The sequence below is a fragment of the Scomber japonicus genome, chromosome 18 (genome assembly GCF_027409825.1).
Source record: "Scomber japonicus isolate fScoJap1 chromosome 18, fScoJap1.pri, whole genome shotgun sequence".
Taxonomy (NCBI): domain Eukaryota; kingdom Metazoa; phylum Chordata; class Actinopteri; order Scombriformes; family Scombridae; genus Scomber; species Scomber japonicus.
The window spans coordinates 12,664,802-12,673,593 of NC_070595.1; positions in this window are offsets into that span (position 1 = coordinate 12,664,802).

The window sequence follows — 8,792 nt, forward strand, 5'->3', positions numbered from 1 at the left end:
CTAAAATACATAAAAATATGTAAAATGTAAAATATAAGTGCATATCAGTTCCTGTGTGTGTATTTGGGTAAACCCCTTGAGAGTACCATCTAATTTTCGAGGGGGTCCAAACATGTACTGTATCAGGGTCACTACATAAAAAAATAAAAAAATAAATAAAACCCACACATTAATTAAATAAAACATTGAAAACATTAAAACCACAAGGTAGCCAAAGTGGTCAATAATTGATGTATAGTAGAGTGTGAGTGGATCACCAAATACAATCATGTATAGGCAAAGAATATATAAACCTTGACAGCTTCATTGATACAATGAACAGTCCATCTCAAGACAAGGTATGCTTAATATACCAAGCTCAATCGTTTTTCTAGCACTAGGGACAGAGAAGTTGAGCTGAGCAGAGTGCTTCGCTTGACAATTTGAAGTAAAAGGTACAAGATAATGCTGTAAATAAGGAGGATAATTGAAATGATTGCATTCAAATATAATTTGAAGCCAGTGAATGTGCTGCCGTATTGTTAGGAATGGCCATTTTACGGCATTATACATTGTGCAGTGATTTAGAAAATTACATGCAAGAACAAATCTGCAGTCTAAATTCTGCTGTGTAAAGGTGAAAGGTGTAAAAAGGTCTGTTTGCTAGTCAGCATCACAATAGTCAAGAATCTGAAGTTGAGGGGCACGATTCTTGCGATACTGCGTGTAAAGCAGTTTCAAGATTGATGTAAAGCATTGATTCCAAAGTGAACATAAGACACAATGAATATGTGATTTGTATGAGGACTCAATCTATTTTTACTCTGTATTTGAGTATGTTTATTTGCTAAAGAGTTAAAAACATTTCTGAAATGACTCAGGGCTAATTCAGGGCCAGGAATAGCGCATAACCTTGTGATATCACTGAGAAATAAATCAGAAAGAACAGCTCACAAAAGTCTAAGGCAAACACACTGCTGGCAGGGAATTTATGTGGTGTGTTCATTAGGATTATATCTATCAGGGTCGACTTTTCTGAACTTCTGGTGTCTGACTGAGTTGATGAAGAAATGAGTGGAGTTCAATTTAATTCAATAGAGTGATTTTTTTAGCACCTCATAGAAAAAAGATAAACTGTCAAGTTTAAGGTCACCTATGAGCAAAACTTCAGATGCCTCATACTCAGATATAAGGTTTACCAATTTATGTGAGGCACTTTGATGAGCAGATGGGGGGTAATAGGCCCTGATTACCACCATCTTATATTAGGATTCAGCGACATTTAATGCTACCAATTCAAATTATTTTGGCAGTCACACAGAGACAACAAAAATGCATGTTTCTTTTATTTCTTTCATTTATTTTCTTTTATTTATTTATATATATGTGTATATATATATATATATATATATACATATTGTTTTGTGTGTTGTTGTGTTGCTGTTGTTGTTTCTCGAGTGAGGATTCCTCCCCAATGGTCTTTTGAGGTAAAATACAGGTAATATTGATAATAAATAAGTATAATTAACCATTCTTGCCATTATTTAGTCTGCATCATTTTGAATGAAAATGGACCATTCAGCTAAGTTTGATGGATTTTCATACAGTTCCTGTTGTAAACCACATAAAAGTATATTATATCGACACCAAAGGGTTACCTTCTGTGGAAACTCGGTGAGTTAATTAACGATGCTAACTAGGCTAATAACGTAGTGTTAGCTATTGGCTAGCTTGATTTAACAATCCAACAGACTCACATCAGATATAGTTTGGAAAATTAGCTAAAAATAGTCTGAGTATTTTGAAAAACTAATGTGTGTTTAAGAATACTGTGTTGAAATATTCAAATGTGTTTTATTTGTTAATTCATTATATGTTACAGTAATAGCACTGATTTAAATCTGTATGGGTTAACCCTGACCCTAATCCCTTTATTTCATTGTAAAGAATTCATATCTTAATGAAACTAAAATTAGTGTAAAATGGATTCATCTTTTAATAGTACACTTAAAAAATGCAAATTGTTTCTATTTATATTAAGGTTAAAAAAATAATTAATGAAGAATGATGAGATCTTTTTTATACAGAGAGCACTTAAAATTGATTGCTCTCTTCAGCATGTGTAGATTTTTTGTTTAATGATCCTTGATCTAAGCTGTGTGTTCATTCTTCTAAACCTGATGGCGATCCAGACCCAGTGAGAACTTTCTGAGGGACTTGTGAAGCCGTGTTGCCAGCTGCATCAGCTTTTGCTCAGTGAATTCAACTCAATGGATTTCTGGATTCCCAGATAAGAAATAACCATGACACACTCACTTAGCTTACACAGGTCGTGAAGCAATAGACAAACAAGAGAAACAAGTGAAACAAGTGAAAAAGAAACACTAAAGGAATAAAAGAAGCACTAAGGAAAATATGCACTAAATACACTTTATTTTAAAAATAAGTATATTTAAATAATCTAATGTAATACATTTTTCATTCATCAATTTCTGTGAGATCAATACAAAACGTCACTAAAATATTGCTACAGATATGTAAGAAAATGTTCCCTGTCCCTTATAAGGTGGTTTTCATGCCGAAACCTAAGCACACCTTAACCACATAAGCACCCCACAGTGCGCTGCTAAAACAGGGAAAATTATAATAAGTCTGCTGTTGTTGAAAATTAAATGAATCATATCGTATTTATTTATTCATCTTATTTATTAGCTACATGTGACAGTCCTTCTTATTTGATACATTGTTGTTTATTGCCGGCTGATTTTTGTTCTTGTTTTGAAGTAGCTTTAGTCTCAATGAACATTTCTCAAGCGCTGATTTAATTTGCACTTGTGACACATGTTCACAAAGAGGAGACTATATGTAATTCACAGGGATTGTCATCCTGAAACTCTGCTCACATGTCAGAGACTGAGGATGCTGGCAGAGATGTTCTGTCCCTGCCCTCTTCACAAGCATGTCGCAGTTTTTCTCAACTCAATGACGCAGTTGTTTTCATTATAATATAACACACACATATTTAAACATACCTTCCTTTTGTGTTGTCTCTTAAAAAAAAGTGTGTTCAGTATAATATGTTTTCACAGCAGTGCTTTGATGCAAATGTCAGCTGTGTAGGAAGCTGCATGATCTGTATTAAATTCAGACAAAAGTAAATCATACAGAATATAATATAATATCTTTGCTTGTGTCTTTGTCACTTGTTGCTATGATACCAGTGAATCCATTAACAGAACTGAAAGGGATATGAGTAGTAACGTGCAGCTTCTTAGTGCCATCATTCATTACTGACTTTAAGTGTTTGAGAATGACAACGACCACTAATGGGATGTATTGGCTAATTAGGCAAATTAAACGCACGTTTCATGCCACCATACTTCATTATCCTAACGACCTGTGTATGTGATTTAGAATGATGGCTACACTTTATGGTAGCTATCTCAAAAGTTGTTTCATGCTCGGGTGCATCATTTGAAGGATGAACTACTGAATATGTTGATTTTTGTTGAAGCTTCTCGGACGCTTTGCAGTATATGTTCTATCTTATCTTTTCTCTACATACCTGTGTGTCATGTTTGAGCTTCTCTTATAGATCTGTGTAAACCTTATTCTCTGCTGAGAAAACCTTGTAATGCAGCAGAGACTGTTTCTCTTTGGTAATGAATGGCTGCTGCATCACTTATAACTCTATCTCCAGATGTTACTGTTTTATTCGAATGTCAGTCAGCAACCGGGCTCAAATCATGTAAAGCTAGAAAAAAACCCTTCATCAATGAGAATCAAAGAAGAGCCAGGCTGAAGTTTGCAAAAGACCATAAGGATTGGACCATAGAGGACTGGAGTAAGGTAATCTTCTCTGATGAGTCCAATTTTCAGCTTTGCCCAATATCTGGTCGTCTAATGGTTAGACGGAGACCTGGAGAGGCGTACAAGCCACAGTGTCTTGCACCCACTGTGAAATTTGGTGGCGGATCGGTGATGATCTGGGGATGCTTCAGCAAGGCTGGAATCGGGCAGATTTGTCTTTGCGAAGGACGCATGACTCAAGCCACCTACAAGGTTATCCTGGAAGAAAACTTGTTTCCTTCTGTTCCCCAACGCTGAGGACTGGTTTTTCCAGCAGGACAATGCTCCATGCCACATAGCTCGGTCAGTCAAGATGTGGATGGAGGACCACCAGACCAAGACCCTGTCATGGCCAGCCCAATCTCCAGACCTGAAACCCATTGAAAACCTCTTTAATGTAATCAAGAGGAAGATGGATGGTCACAAGCAATCAAACAAAGCTGAACTGCTTGAATTTTTGCGCCAGGAGTGGCGTAAGGTTACCCAAAACCAGTGTGAAAGACTGGTGGAGAGCATGCTAAGACACATGAAAGCTGTGATTAAAAATCAGGGTTATTCCACCAAATATTGATTTCTGAACGCTTCCTAAGTTAACACATTAGCATTGTTGTTTCTCAATGAATATGAACTTGTTTTCTTAAAACTCTGGACTTTCTGACCTCTGTGTCGATGCAGCCTGAATCCTCTCCTCTCCAGGGAGGAAACTGCTGTGAAACTAAAGCTCAAGGCCCCCGAGCAATTCAGCTCCATCTCTCAGGTTCTCCACTTCATTAAACACAAGCAAGACGGTACCAGCACGTGAACCTGCTGTATATCGTTCATTTTTCTCTCAACCCTTCAATCTTGTTGCTAAAATTTCATGAATAATGTGAAAACAGCTTGTAAAAAATAATATCCTTAGTGGAAAAATCAAACATAACACTGATGTAGGCCAAGCATTCATTTTATTGATGTAGAATTTTTTTCTCCTTTTAAAAAGTGATTTTAGCAAGCCTCTGATCAAGAAAATTTAGTTATTTAAATGTTTTGGTTTTTGGAGGATTTTGTGAAAACAATGCAAAATTGCAACAGCTTACAAATATCACCAGTTCCGTTTTAATCAAATTCACAGTTTATCAAGCATCCATGATTAAGTAATATCAAAATGGGTCTTCATTTTATTTAAAAAAAATATATTGACAAGAAACTGCACAATAAGAAGCAAATACATTCGACAAGTTAAAATTGTTATTGTAATCGATCCAGTAGTGCACAAATAATGCATTATTTATCAGCTGTGCCTGAACGTGCCTTCGGCTCATGACTTCCTTTTCAGGAATCTGCAGGTTTCTACAGTCATGCTTGAATTACAGCCAAACGTTGATCACTCCAAACATGATGGTGTACCAAAAAATGTACAAATACAAGCATGTGGACTTATTATGGAACTTAATGTGGGTCAACTAGAGATTTGGGGTCTCGCCTATTTTTTGCATGATGCGTGTGTGTTTCAATAAAAATAGAATGATGGTGAAAATGAGTTGTTGATAGTCACATTGAAAAAATACCCACTATATTACACATTTCAATGTCTGTATGTGTAGAATATGTCACAGACATGAAGAGACACCACTGTGGGTCAGCTTGCACAGTGTAGCCTCCTTGCTTTCTGTGATATTACTCCAAAGTGGGTCCTATCTGTTGTTTAACCTGCTCCCAGATGAACATTTGCTGTGTTTTTCCGTATTTGTTGTCAGTTTCCCCCCTGAAAGTTAGTTTGGAGCTTTATTGTGTGTTTGCTTAGTTTGAGGAACTTGGTTTAATCGTGAGGGATTTTCGTCACTTGGAGCATTGACAGTGGGGGTTTAACTGGCGGATACAATCAAATATTTGAAGGAAATAAACTGTCCTATGTGAGGGGTGTATGTGGTTGACACAGAATACCTTCTCAGCTGGGTCGGGACCAGCAATAGTGGAGAAACTGCATATACATTCTTTATTGCCATAGGTGACACAATTGTTGGATTTCATTATTCACTGATGTGACTTTGTGTGAATAAGCCCAGTGTTGTGTTTTTGCAACAATGGAACAAATCCCTCCAATTAATATGGATTACACTTTTTTAAATTATTAAACATTTTCTAACATACTACAAGTATACTTGGGGAATTTTTGAAATTGATCCAGAAGAGAGAACTGGGGGGTCAGTGGGAGACACACATATTGTTTGAACTTGTAATAACTTCTAAACGTCTAAAAGTATTCATATTTTCCTACCGAACATGTTGCTATGATACAGTCCAGAGCCTGGTGTGCTGCGACATGTAATGTTTGTCTATAAATTGCAATAGTAGGTGTTGCAATTTCACACTGTGGGCCTCCAGGGGATATATTTTATTTAGATGAACATGTTGAAACAGTTGCCTGTTAACACATGGAGCATGGAGTTGGAGTTACCATGGAGTTCAGGCTACCTGAAGTTGAGAATTTAAGTCAAATATTCACTCTGAGATTTTCTTGCTAAAAACAAGAAAAACAAGGTTGCTGAGAGCAATGATACCAAAGCAAAACAGTGAAGGTGCAGGCTGTGAGCCCCCCCCCAAAAAAGAGCAAAAAAGACACCTCAGGAAAACTGTAGTGTGGTGATGATAATCTGTGGTAATTTACGTAATGATTTGTTTAGAGTTTTTATACACTTTCAAATTTCCCTCATGACACGGTATGCTTAATTCTTGTTGCTCCTGACATATGCTAACAATATAAGAGAGATTTTCAGTCATATTAAGCTGTTTTGAATTTCTGTTTTAGGTTCTTTGTAGTTTAGAGGTGTGAGAACAAACAGCAGACCAGTACAACAGCAGGCTTTACTGTGTCTGGCCTGTGTAACAGTATTGAGCTCCGATGTGTTAGCCTGTGCTGATGATTGGCTCTGGTACTGGAGGAACAAGCTGTTCTGAGAGCACACAGTCCTTTATTTGCTCACAGAGGAGGGAAACACTCTCAGGACCTGGTGCTCTGTTGATCAATTTTGACTTTTGTGCACAGCTCACCAGTGTCTTAGGAAGGAAGAGTTATGAAAGAGGAGAGGGATGTTAACTCTCCACCCATGCTGATTTGTTCAGTATATCTCTTCCCAGGAAAAAGGAAGGATGCAGTTCTCAGGAAAAATGTCTGATAGGCCTATATTAGTATTAATAGTATCTGTGGTGCTCATAATAAAACGCAGTAGCTGGATAATAAGGTCATATACGTATAGTTTGTTACTGTGTGTTTACTTAGCAGGGTGTGTTGATATGAGCAGCAGCCCGGCCGATCATTCTAGTCATAGTTCATAATGTGTGACGGGGTGTGGAGGAGAAAATTTGTCACTGTCACACTTGGTTGGTTGAGTGTCGCCAACGTGAACTGAGGTGAAAAGGCCAAATGTCTACAAATGGAAAGTGAAGTTTGTATTGCAAGAAGGAATACTAAGTGCTAAACAAACAGTTTCTAATAATTGCCTGTTCTAGAGTATACTGTGAGTCCCATGTGAATGTAAACTTCTCTCCTTTCTTGTTTGACATATATAAACACAGATGTACTGTAATCTCTGGCTGACCTAGAAACTACACAGTTTCTAGGTCTAGGTTTCTATTGTGACCTCATTTGATCTTTAAGGCTGAGCTATGGGCAATGTAAGGAGTCTGCACTGCATTGGATGGTATGATGAAGTCTGTACAGACACAGGATCTGCACGCGTTGTTTGCACGTACAATAAAGGCGGGGGTAACCTGTCACACAACTCTTAATCCCATGAAACTGTACCGTGAGACGATTGTACATTTTGTTCAGAACTTATCATCTTTATTTACACAAGAAGCAGTAGAACAACACCGCATGTCTTCATAAAGCTCGACTCTACACTTTAGAAGCAAGATCTGCTTCTTCTAAAAACTAAAGAAAGGTTTCAGGGTAAAATTCGACTATCTCATTATTTCGGGGAATGAACAGTCACAGTTAAAGTTGCCTTACATCGCCTGACATACATATAACACTTAGATCTATTTCTGCAGACTGCTCCATCATCTCTCTCGCACCAGAAACAGCGTGACACATACATAATGGGCTGGGCGATGGAGCGATCTGACAGCACATTTTTGGATGGATTCTTCCCCGTGGAGACTTTGAGTCGTAGGAATGATTTAAAAATGAAAGACCAGAACTTCCAGCCATTGCTTAAGGCTACTAGGCGATTCCCTTTGGTGGGTTTTTTAGTAAAGCTTAGATACAAATTGGGTTTGTATTATTACAGGATTTTAGCCTTAAGCCATAGCCCCAAAGCACACATGTGAAAAAGAAGGCAGCTTGATATTGCTTTATCTGCTTTTGTCAGTATCTGTCCATTAAGAGGTGAATGCAAAAAAGGTAGATGTGGGCTTATGTAGGCTCATGAAAAATGTTTTTTTGGTGAGAACAAACCCAGAACTTTACTTAATGTGTAATTTGTCTTATTTCTGATCTTGCATATTCTTAATCAATCACACCTTTACCTGTAAATTGCACTTATCCGTCAACAAGAAGGCCAGTGCAGAAAGCTCACAGAAGCCCACTAACACCAGTCCACTGATTTCTTATTCTTTCTGTTAATCCATCCTTTCATCCAGTGGCTTTGTGACTTTAGACTGAATGCGAATGCACATGCAGGTTGTTCTCATGAATGTGTTTTCAAAACCTCCTCCCTCCTAAGTTTGGCCACAGGTCCTCTGACATTGTCCTTTGGTGCTGGAACATCATGTCCTGGATAATGAGAGGTGTGGCTGTGGTGGTGGCAGGAACAACAGCAGCTAGGCACTGGTGACTTGTCTCATTACACTTCACGGCAGTAAAAAGGCGTTCTGTCTGTTTGTGTAAGCATTTGTTAATATGAGCTAAAAGGATCAGCCTGTGTGAGTGCATGTGTCCAGTTTATTTTAAATGGAGATTTGAATAGTCAATAGTCCCTTGC